The sequence below is a fragment of the Triticum aestivum genome, chromosome 7D, assembly GCF_018294505.1.
Source record: "Triticum aestivum cultivar Chinese Spring chromosome 7D, IWGSC CS RefSeq v2.1, whole genome shotgun sequence".
Taxonomy (NCBI): domain Eukaryota; kingdom Viridiplantae; phylum Streptophyta; class Magnoliopsida; order Poales; family Poaceae; genus Triticum; species Triticum aestivum.
In genome coordinates, this window is record NC_057814.1 from 260,477,090 (window position 1) to 260,488,963 (window position 11,874).

Genomic DNA, 11,874 nt, shown 5'->3' on the forward strand with positions numbered 1-11,874 from the left:
TGATGATTATAATGATGAAAGTGGATTTGGAGAGGTCATGACTTTATTTACTGATGAATCCACTATTTTGGAAGAGGTTTCAATTGATTATGACAACAAAATTCCTATGTATGATGATTATGGTGATGACATGTATGCTATAAAGAATAATGATAACCACGAAACTTGTCATCATGATTTCAATTATCAATCCCATGATAGTTATTTTGTTGAGTTTGCTCCCACTACTATTCATGAGAATAAATTTGCTTATGTGGAGAGTAATAAAATTTCTATGCTTGTGGATCATGAAAAGAATGCTTTATGTGATAGCTATATTGTTGAATTCATTCATGATGCTATTGAAAATTATTATGAGAGAGGAACATATGCTTCTATGCTTCTCAATATCAAGTTTCCTCTCTTTATGTTGAAAGTTTTGAAGTATTGCCTGTTTTGCCTTCCTATGCTAGATGATTCTTGTTCCCACGAATTATTTGCTCAAAAATCCCTATGCATAGGAAGTGGGTTAGACTTAAATGTTCTAGTCATATGCTTCATGATGCTCTTATTGTGTTTCAATCCTGACCTTTTATGTGAGCATCATTGAAATCATCATGCCTATCTTAAAAGGCATAAAAGAAAAACGCTTGTTGGGAGACAACCCAACAATTTTACCTACTGTTTTTGCATGTTCACATGATTAAGCTACTGTAGTAATCATGTTTTATTGCTTTTGTTTCGATAAAGCCTTTGGGATAGTGTGGATGATAGTTGACTTGAATCTGTGAAAAAATAGAAACTTTTGCTTCGAGAAACAGAATTGTTTAAATTCAATGGAGCATCGAAAAATTCTGAATTTTTTACAGATGATTTATATACAAATTTTCTATGTGGTCCTAATTTTTCAGAATTTTTTTAGTTCCAGAAGTATGACGAATATTCAGATCTTTATGTACTGTTCTGTTTTTGACAGATTCTGTTTTCAACGCATAGCTTGCTTGTTTTCTAGTTTCTATAACTTATATTGCTCAATATAAATTGTGGAAATGATAAGGTACAGTAGGCATTGTGTGAGAAAAATTATGAATCTTGTCTTTGACAGTACCAAAGTCAATGCTTTGTCTTTATCATACTAACCCATCTCACGAAGTTCCGTTAAGTTTTATGTGATTGAAGTTTTCAAGTTTTGGGTGAGATATCAATATGAGGAGAATAATGAGTGACAAGACCCTAAGCTTGGGGATGCCCGAGGCACCCCAAGGTAATATTCAAGGAAGATCCAAGCAACTAAGCTTGGGGATGGCCTAGAAGGCATCCCCTCTTTCGCCTCCAACATTATCGGTAACCTCACTTGGAGCTATATTTTTATTCGTCACATGATATGAGTTTTGCTTGGAGCGTCATTTTATTTTATTTGTATTTGCTTGCTGATATTTAGAATAATGTTTTGCATCTTTTATTCCAATAAAAATGTCAAGCTTGGCCTTTACCATGCTTATTTTGCAAGTCTACATGTTGCTGTTTAAAAACAGAAAGTTTTCTGTCATTGTCTAAATTCTTCTGGAAAGTCAGAACATGATAAAATTTTGAAATTTTTACATATTATGGCATGGTAAATTTTCTACAGTGTGCTAATTTTTCAGAATTTTTGGAGTTAGGGAAGTATGATGAATATTGCATTCTTTACAGACTGTACTGTTTTGGCAGATTGCTGTTATGTTTGCATTGTTTGCATATGTTTGCTTGTTTAATGATTCTATTTGAGGATAGGAGTATTAAATATGCAGAGGCATTTAGTATGCAATGTTGAATAATAATTTTTGTGATTTGCTACAGTAGAGAATGATAAAGTTTTTGCATTGGTTTATACTAACTTATCTCACGAGTTCTTGTCTAGTGTTGTGTGGATGAAGCTTTTGAGATTTAGGGAAACCGTGATATGAGAAGAATTAAGGAGACACAAAAGCTCAAGCTTGGGGATGCCCAAGGCACCCCAAAAAAATATTTCAAGAAGTCTCAAGCATCTAAGCTTGGGGATGCCCCGGTAGGCATCCCACCTTTCTTCATGAACAACTATCGGTTAGTATCGGTTGAGCCTAAGTTTTTGCTTCTTCAGATGAGTTGTGATATCCTTGGAATGTCATTTTATTTTTTTTGCTTGCTATTTTAGTAAAATACTTAGATCTGAAAGTTTTTAAATAAAATAGAGTCCTCAAATAGTTTCCGTGGAGGCTAGGTAAGCGGCACGCACATCCCGTCAACGAAGCTCTTTTCTATGGAATTGCTCTAGTGCTTCACTTATATCTTTTTGATCATGGTGTGCTTTAGTATTTTTGAAGAAATTCTCTCTTGCTTCACTTAAATTAATTTGAGAGAAAGAAATATTATGCTCATGATCTTCACTTATATTTTTTTGAGCTTATCAAAAGCAACACATGAAAATGAGTCCCAAAGTGATAGATATCCAAGAAGGATATAATAAAAAATTTCATGAAGATCATTGGACAAAATAAAATTGATTCCTCGTAATAGTTTTGAGATATGATTATGTGATATGTGAGTCATGTTGATGAGTAATTATGATTTAGTAAGAATATTGGTGTTAAGGTTTGTGATTCCCTATGAAAGCACGGAAGTCAATAGTTGTGCAATGAAATTACATCCTACTTGTGGTGCATTATTCGGTGTTAATTATGCTCAATGCTCGCTTATGAGATTATTCGTTTCTTGGTTGGTCGCTTCTCAATCTTTTGGTAGCCTTCATTTTGCACTAAGTATGATCACTACTTTTGCATCCAAAATTCTTTAAACCAGTTTTGCCACATGAGTCCACCATACCTACCTATATGCAGTATTATTTTGCCGTTCTAAGCAAATTTGTATGTGCCATTTCTAATTTTCAAAATAAATTTCTCTTCTGTGTGCTCGTACCGCTCGCGAGAGGGGTGGCCAATATTTTCCATGCTAGATGTGTTATTCTCACGGTGAGTGTTTATTCACTTGTCATTGCACGAGAGTAAGGCAAAGGTATTAGGGATTCCTAGTCCCGAAATGAAAAATGAATTTACTTTATGTTGTCAAATAATAAATTCCTTGGAAAGTGTTGGTATGGAGGGCACCCTTGGATACGGTTAGCCATGGAAAGTGAAAGTATGGTGGAAAAAGGAATAAACTTTATTTTATGGTTGGGAACCGCCTATGATATATCTATCATGGAAAGTGTTGGGAGCTCTAAGTCGTTTTCGTTGGTGGTAAAAGTATGCCTCTGAAAATGTTTTTTATCTATCAATTTTCGCCGTGAGCTCTGGCACCTCTACAAATCCCTACTTCCCTCTGCGAAGGGCCTTTCTTTTACTTTATGCAATTTATATTTTTATTTGAGTCTCCATCTTCTCTTATAAAGCATCAACTAGGAGGCCCTATGATCGTACTTGAGCATTGAGTGTAGCTAATATGCGAGTGTGTTTCATGAATGGATCAATGATTGAGCATGATGGGCTAGGGATAACTTATTTTAGCGTTGATATTTTGAAAGACATGGTTTCTTGTTGGTATGCTTGAGTATTAAAGTCCTCATGTCAAAACTAGACTATTGCTTTGAACCATATGGAATTCCAAATGTCCATGCTACAAAAGAAAAGAGTTTATGATGAATATGATAGGTAGCATTCCACAACAAAAATTCCATTTTCAATTGCTACTTTATCATGATAAGTTTTATGAGAAAGAGTTGCTGTTATGATGCTAGGAAAAGTGATTGAAATTATCATTGATCAAACTTATGCACTTTGATAGCATTCACACTTCATAAATTATTTCTTTTATCATTTACCTACTCGGGGACGAGTCGGAATTAAGCTTGGGGATGCTGATACGTCTCCAACGTGTCTATAATTTATGAAGTATTCATGACATGTTTAAAACAATTTTATATGGTTTTGGTATGATTTGCATGGAACTAACTCAGACTGATGCTGTTTTCAGCAGAACTACGGTGGTGTTGTTTTTTGTGCAGAAATGAAAGTTCTCCAGATGAGCTGAAACTTTTTGACGATTTTTTTGGAACAAAAGAGACCCCCGAAGCTTCATGGGAGGGCCAGAAGAGCCACGAGGAGGGCACAACCCACCAGGGCGCGCCTGGTGGGCTTGGTTGCCCCGGTGGGTTGTGCTCACCTCGAGGCCCATCTTAGCGTGACAGCAACGGCAAAAAATCCTATAAATAGAGAAACCATCAGGGGTTAACCTAGATCAGAAGTTCTGCCGCCGCAAGGCTCTGTATCACCGAAAACCAATCTAGACCCCGTTCCAGCACCCTGCCGGAGGGGGAATCATCTCCGGTGGCCATCTTCATCATCTCCGGTGGCCACCACGATGAGGAGGGAGTAGTCCACCCTCGGGGCTGACGGTTTGTACCAGTAGCTATGTGTTTAATCTCTCTCTCTCTCTCTCGTGTTCTTGAGATGTCACGATCTTGATGTATCGCGGGCTTTGTTAATATAATCGGATCATATGGTGTTTCCCCCTCTATATCTTGTTGTGAATTGAGTTTTCCCTTTGAGATTTCGTTTTATCGGATTGAATACTTTTATGGATTTGAGAGCACTTGATATATGCATTGCATATGAATACTTGTGGTGACAATGGGGTATCGTATTGATTCACTTGATGTATGTTTTGGCACTCAACTCGCGGATTCCTGAGGTGACTGTGGGGTAACCTACGCATACGGGTTGATGCACGTTCTTGTCTTTGTTTCTCCGGTAGGGCACTCTTTGAAGTTCTTTGTGTTGGATTGAATATTATGAATCTGAATTTGCTTTGTTGTTATTTTAGTACGAACTCTAGGATAGATCAAACGGAAAGAATATCTTTGTGTTAGTACGAACTCTTGAATAGATCGAACGGAAAGAATAGCTTTTAGGTGGTTTCGTACCCTACAAACAATTCCGTCTTATGTTCTCCACTAGATAGGAACTTAGGGGTGATTCTTCATCGCACTTTGAGGGACGGTTGCATGATCCAATTATATTAGCACTGTTGAGAGATTGCACCAGCGAAAGTACGGACCCTAGGCCTCATTTTCAAGCATTGCAATACCGTTTTTGTGCCCGTTTACTATTTGCTACCTTGCTGTTTTTATTTATTCAGATTATAGAAATATATTTCTACCATCAATATTACACTTTTATCACCATCTCTTTGCCGAACTAGTGCACCTATACAATTTGCCATTGCATTGGGTGTATTGGGAACACAAGAGATTTCTTGTATTTGGTTGCAGGGTTGTTTGAGAGAGACCATCTTCATCCTACACCTCCCACGGATTGATAAACCTTAGGTCATCCACTTGAGGGAAAATTGCTACTGTCCTACAAAACTCTGCGCTTGGAGGCCCAACACGAGTCTACAAGAAATAAAGTTGTGTAGTAGACATCAAGGGGGAGCAAAGTAGCCGCGCGAGCGAGCAAGAGCCGGAGCAATAGCGGCAGCACAAGCGGGCAAGCAAGAGCTGGAGTAGCAGCCGCAACGCGAGCGAGAGCCGGAGCAGCAGTAGCAGTTCCGGCTGGTATGGCCACCGCCGCCGAAGGGACCTTGCACTGGGGGAGAGCCGTTGTGGAAATGTCGCCCGTGGCGCCGGCTTTGAGGTAGCCACGCCATGGCGGTGCGGAATGGAGCACCGTCGGTGCCGGGAGGTCGAGTTAAAGAGAAGGTGCGATGTGATGAGTGTACAACCTCTTTGGTGGAGCCGAGTAGGCCTTGGCTTTGTCCGAGGAGTCAGTGCGGATGCTGCGGTTTCGGTGGAGTAGGTTAAGGCGGCACTGTGGGGATGGATCAGCCGTGATAGACGAGGCGATCGTCGGAGCAGCTCCTTGGAGGTGGAGGACGGGGCGGCTGAACCGGCGGGACGACGAGATCGACGACAAATCCTCATCTGGGGAGGTGGATGAAGGACGTCGAGCTATTGAAGTGAACGACGTCGTCGGGGAAGATGCTCCGACTAGGCAGCGGTGTGGTGGCGGACGAAGGAGGGTGGGGTTTCGCGGCTGGATCGGAGAGGTTATGGCGGCCTGGGATTTCGAATGGCGAACAGGAGGCGATGGGAGGGGGAACCATGACTTAGGGACGCGCTTGTCCAAAAGGTAGGGTGTATTAGAAAAGTACCCCCACCAATTTGAATTAGCGCCCCTTTCGGCTCAGGGTTAGAAGGGGGATTTTGAATGTCGCGATTTGGCAGTTGGAGGGAGTTTTCGCGCGCTTTGTAATTTCGGGATAGCAAGGCGCGGGTTGTGAAGGTGTGAGTTTTGGGAGCACGATATCTGAATTTTCGGGATATAACAAGGCGCGGGTTGAATTTTAGGGACAAGCCTAACATGTAATATTGTACGTACAAAATCAATTCGCACTTCCCTCAATGAAAAAAACAAAAAAATAATAAAACTATTCACACCACACAAAGAAAGAGTCTTGTCCCGTTTTACTGGCAAATGCTATTCAAAGCTATGAATCCATGTTATGTCCAATTAATTTTTTTGCTAGCTGTATAATGCATGTAACCTACTCATACGGACATTTTAGTGCATTCCAAATGTCTATACTACCGCTGCAATTCGAACTAAATTTGAATTCGTTTCTCTATTTGAATAAGAATCTATAATCATGATTGTTGCCAACTTAAACCATCATTCGTGTATTATCTTAACAACACACCACATGATTACTATAGAGATAGATATGAACTATGTGTACTATATGAACTCGAATTCAATTTTTTTAATACACTTGATGTTGATTCCAAATAATAGTACATTTGATGTACTAACTAGATATTCATAATCTAAACCATGTTCCATACGTACACCGTGTTTATCACACAAAGTATAGTGCCCCGCCCCCTACACTATGACAATTATTTAGCCCTGACCTGCAAAAGCCACACATTATCACAAATTATAATCAATGTTCTATATATTATATGTAGTATAACATGTTCATAACTACACCATCCGTATCTCCATTATGTATATTCATTCATGCATGCGTTGGTTTAAAACACTATGCTATCTTCTTCAAATATCCGAGTCCACTTTTTTATAATGAATTATGATCTTTGTTCGTCTTTTACACCTTCACGATCCTCTTCTTTTTGTAGCTAGCGCTAACTTTCTACCGTGCATGCACACGCCCGCCCCCTCTCACCCTCCTCAGCGTCCTCTCCATCGCGCACATTCATTTTTTCTATTTAGGTCATTCCCCCACGGTGTGTGTAGCCCCCCCGGCTCCTTCTTTCAGGCACACACCGGTCAATATACCTCTCTAGCCAAGTGTGCCTACCACCAACACACACTTCCCCTCTTCTCTTCTCACTGTCCATGCCCCCCTATGTCCAATACGGTTCCACGCAGGTGCACACTCCCGCCCCTCTTTTCATAGATATCATACTTGCACACTCCCCCCCTCGACATAGTAGGCCTCTCGCACCACCTCCTAGCCGCACCCCTCTCACCTGTCCGTCTCTCCGGACCTTATTTTCTTCTAACACATGCATGCATGTATACGTATCGATCTCCCTACATATAGCTAGGTCGACTATAATTAGTTTTCCCCACGCACCGATCAACGTACCTCACTAGTTATGTCTCTCCCTTTCTCGGACACACGATGATTGATCTTCCTATGTAGTTACGTCTGCTTACCACAACCATATCGTCCCCCCATCATCCTTGCATACCTCCCTACCCGTCTCTCACACGCACGTGCATAGACAGGCAGACATCCCCTCTCTTATTGATACTGCACTCGTACCCTCCATTTGTCTAGCAGGCCTCTCCCACCATTTGTGAGAAGCAACTCCACCACCAACCCTCCGACACTCTACCTTTGTATTTCTCCCAACCTTATTCCTCTGCTACACATATGCATGGATGCCGACCGATCTCCCTCAATACATAGCTAGGTCTCTCTCCTTCTCCACACATATACTAGTCGATCTACCTCTCTATAGTTAGGTCTCTGCCCCCTCCCCCCCCCCCCCACACACCGATAGTCGAACATTGTAGGTAGGTATCCATGCCATAGAGAAAAACTGCACCTCTGCCTTCTCACATTCCAGTAGGCCCGCCGCCTTGTATCTTTGGCGTGGGCAAACACAAATTTGATGGCACTCTTTATCGATCGCGCACCCACACACTTCCTCCCTGTTTTCAACTCGATCGATATCTCACGCCGATGATCCCTCCACTCTCTTCTCGTGGATCGCTCCCTCTATATATGATATATCCATGACTCTGTTTCACACACATTACATGTGTTACGTTTTTTTTGTTTGATATATAATTGAAACATTGCCTCTGTTTCACACAAACCATCTCTCTCACACCCACCCACATACGTACCTGTACCTAAAGAAGAGGTGCATGCACGACGCACATACTCACGTCTCGTTCCCGGCCACATCCGCGCGAGTACACGATGGAGTTCATTTCTGTACGAAAAGGAAGCCCACGTGATAATTTGACGCGTGTAGTGGTTGTAGACTCGAAGGAGGGTCGTGTACCACGTGTAGACGGAACAAAGTTCGACTTGACGCTTTAGTATGAAATAAAGTTATATTCCTCAATGGCACGTACATAATATAAAATGATTGTCGTCGGGAAAAAAGAAAATTCGCTCCACTATATACAATGGAGCCTGCCTGCCGGGGTTTGTCTCTCGTCACACTATCTCACACAAGGCGGCGGTGGCCTCTCTCTCTCACCGTTAGTCACTGATCCGGCCACATCCCGTCCGCCAGCGGAAAGGGAGGATGTGCATCGTTTCTCCGTTCGACGGTGTTGAGGCAGCACGTTCGATCTGCGGTACCCGCCGTTCTCTCTGACCAAGCTCCGGCGCGGTAGGGCCATCGCCACTTGCTCGCTACCGCAGTATGGGCAGATCCCGGCCGACGGCGCCCTCCTAGTTACATCCCGACGACCCTCAGGTACAGCTTCCTCCGGCCTTGCTCCACTACTCATCTTCCCATGTTGCTGCATGTGGAAAATCCTGCATGTTGATCTTCTTTAGTTGTTTGCTTAAAACGTCTCTCGGCTGATGTACTTTCCATCTTGCAATCTCATCCTCAAACCGTTTTTGATAAACCACCATGCTGCTATCTTTCCCTTATTACATGGAATATGCTTCTTTTTTGTCGGCGTATATGTCTTCAACTTGTGTTATTGGGCAGTAATTGTTTCCTTTCTACCTCCTTTTGCAAACAGGGCTATCCATTTCACTTCGTTGCTATTGCGACCTTTTGGTGAACTGCACAAATCACTTTTTTCTTAAGAGTGTTTTGTGCAGTTCTGCCAAAATGTCACACAGGCAACGTTTTTACATTTCTTTGGGACTGCAGAAAGGGACATTGGTTTTGCTATCCTCCTCATCCAACTCCATGCCTAATCTTCTCCAACAAGTAGTTATTCCTAAAGAGAGATCGCAGAGGTGATCGGCTTCTATTTGTGAGTGTTATGTTTCATCATCTAGTTCCACTATTAGTGTAATCACACTGACTAAATATCGTTGCAAACAGGGATGATCAACTTGATTTTAGTGGAGCTGCACAAAATGATCGGATTGTGATGTCCTTCGCACACCTCTTTTTTGGCTACAGATCTGGGTGAAACTAGCTGCCAACCAATGAACACTGTGCCCAGGAAATGGAGCCATGCCTACAAACAACATCGATCAATTATATATTTTTCTTTATTTGTACACCTTCTCACAACTTTGTCTTCAGTTGTGATGTGAATATTGGCGCTGATCTGCGAACCATTGAAATGCATTTGCAGCCACGGTAGTTTCATTTGTATTTGATGGAATGTTGTAACGAGACAATCTTGAGGCAAGAGGACACATGAATCCTAAGTTGAAATCTTTTTTTCTGCGGGAACCAAAGTTGAAACCTTCATCGCATCACAGAACAACTTCACTATGCTGGAAAATTATGCATACATATAAACAAATCCTGAAGGATTGATAGCAATGCCAGAAACAATTCAACTTTGTTTCGCCGACATGTGGGACATCCTTCATCCGGCTCCACCTGCCATGCAGCAATATTAAGTGCACAATTGTAGGGAAGATTCACCCCGGTCATTGGGCCGCAGTAATAATGACTAGTGAGCAGTCAAATCACAGAGCCCCACCTTCGCCACAGTAAGTTAATCGGACGAAGCAACCATCATTTCTCTCTTCGTTGAATCCGCCGGTACTCCAATATTCCCAGAGTAATAAGTTGCTCGGGCGAAGCAAGCATCACTTCACCTTTCCCACAGTAAGTACTACCTCCTTTTTTATTCTAGAAACAACCACACGCGAATATTGGACGGTAGCAGCACAACAACTGAATCAAAAATCAAAACCAACCAATGAACTACTACTAATGGTGAGCATTTGCTAGTATCATGTACTCCGTCTGTCCATGTATATAGGGCTTAATGCGTTTTCCGAGACTAACTTTGGCCCTATTTGGATCCATGGATTAGAGTTAGTTTGAGCTAGTTGGGGATCAAATAGCCCTAAAGTATCCAAACATGATGGTTAAATTGGAGCAAGTTGCACCAAACCCACCCAAAAAAAACTATCCCGCCCAAGAGGTGCTAATTGGAGATAGTTCTCATTGGCCCACTGAAAAATTACTTTTCTCTCTCTATCCCACTAGCCAAGTGGTGCTAATTGGATCTAGTTCTCGTGGGGCCCACTGAAAAATCACTTTTCTCTATCAATCAAGTGCATTTATTGTCAATCTAACCCTGTCATCCAAACACCTCTTTGGCTAGAGTTAGTTCAGGGTTAGTCATGAGTTAGTCTGACCTCTAGCTAAGTTAGAGTATCCAAACAGGAGCAGTATAGGACATGCAAGTTGCTCAAAGCATACCGTCAAATTCGTACGTGAAAGGATCTTTTTTTAAACGAAACGTGAAAGGATCTTCGAATGAAATAATTTTCAAATTATATAAAATCTTATCAATAGTCAAAGGCAACCTCGAAGAATACATTAGGCCCTATATAAAATCTTATCAATAGTCAAAACCAAGTGTTACTACTACACCAAACAAGTTGAAAATGAGAAACTGGACCCACTTGTGGCATGACACGCCTGTCTCGTTTGGTCCGTCGGTCAAAGCGCTTCCTCTTCTTGGCATAACAATAGAGTACAATATTTTTTTAGAATGCTCTTGGCATGTCACTAACATGTGATGATTTAACCGACCTCAATAGACGGCAAAATCGCCAGCCCGCCACACATTGAGAGAGACGAGGAGCAAGAAGCCATATGGGCTGGTGGATTACTAGAGCTAGGTGTCGCATAGAGGCCAAGAAATATGGTGATAGCGTGGGTTGGCCATGTGTCGGGGAAAACAACACCTATGGGATCCCAAGGATCCCTACTACGGTTGGCAGGGGCGAAGAGCTGCACAAATAGCAGGTCTAGCGATCAACGCGAGGGAATTTTTACCCAGGTTCGGGTCGGAAATGATGCGTAAAACCCTAATCCTGCTTGTCTATGTTTATCTTGTGTTCTTCTGTTCTTGGACTAGCTACTATGCGTGCCCAGTCCAAAAAGTCTGAATCCTTCCACAGTACGCCTCGGGCCTCCTTTTATATGGCAAAGGGGTCGCCACAGTGGCACACAAGAGGTGGAAAGTATCTACAGTGTACAAGTTTATCGCCTGACACTGTTGGATAAACGCATTTAAAGCGCTGCCTACGTGCCCTCTTGCTTTATCGGGGACAGCAACAGAGCTCGCCCCATCCTTCGCTGCCTCGCCTTGCTTCGACGCGCGGCAGAGCTGACGAGGCATGCAGCGCCATGCTGGCTGGCTGGTTGCTGTGCTGGAGCGGTGACAGGGCCTT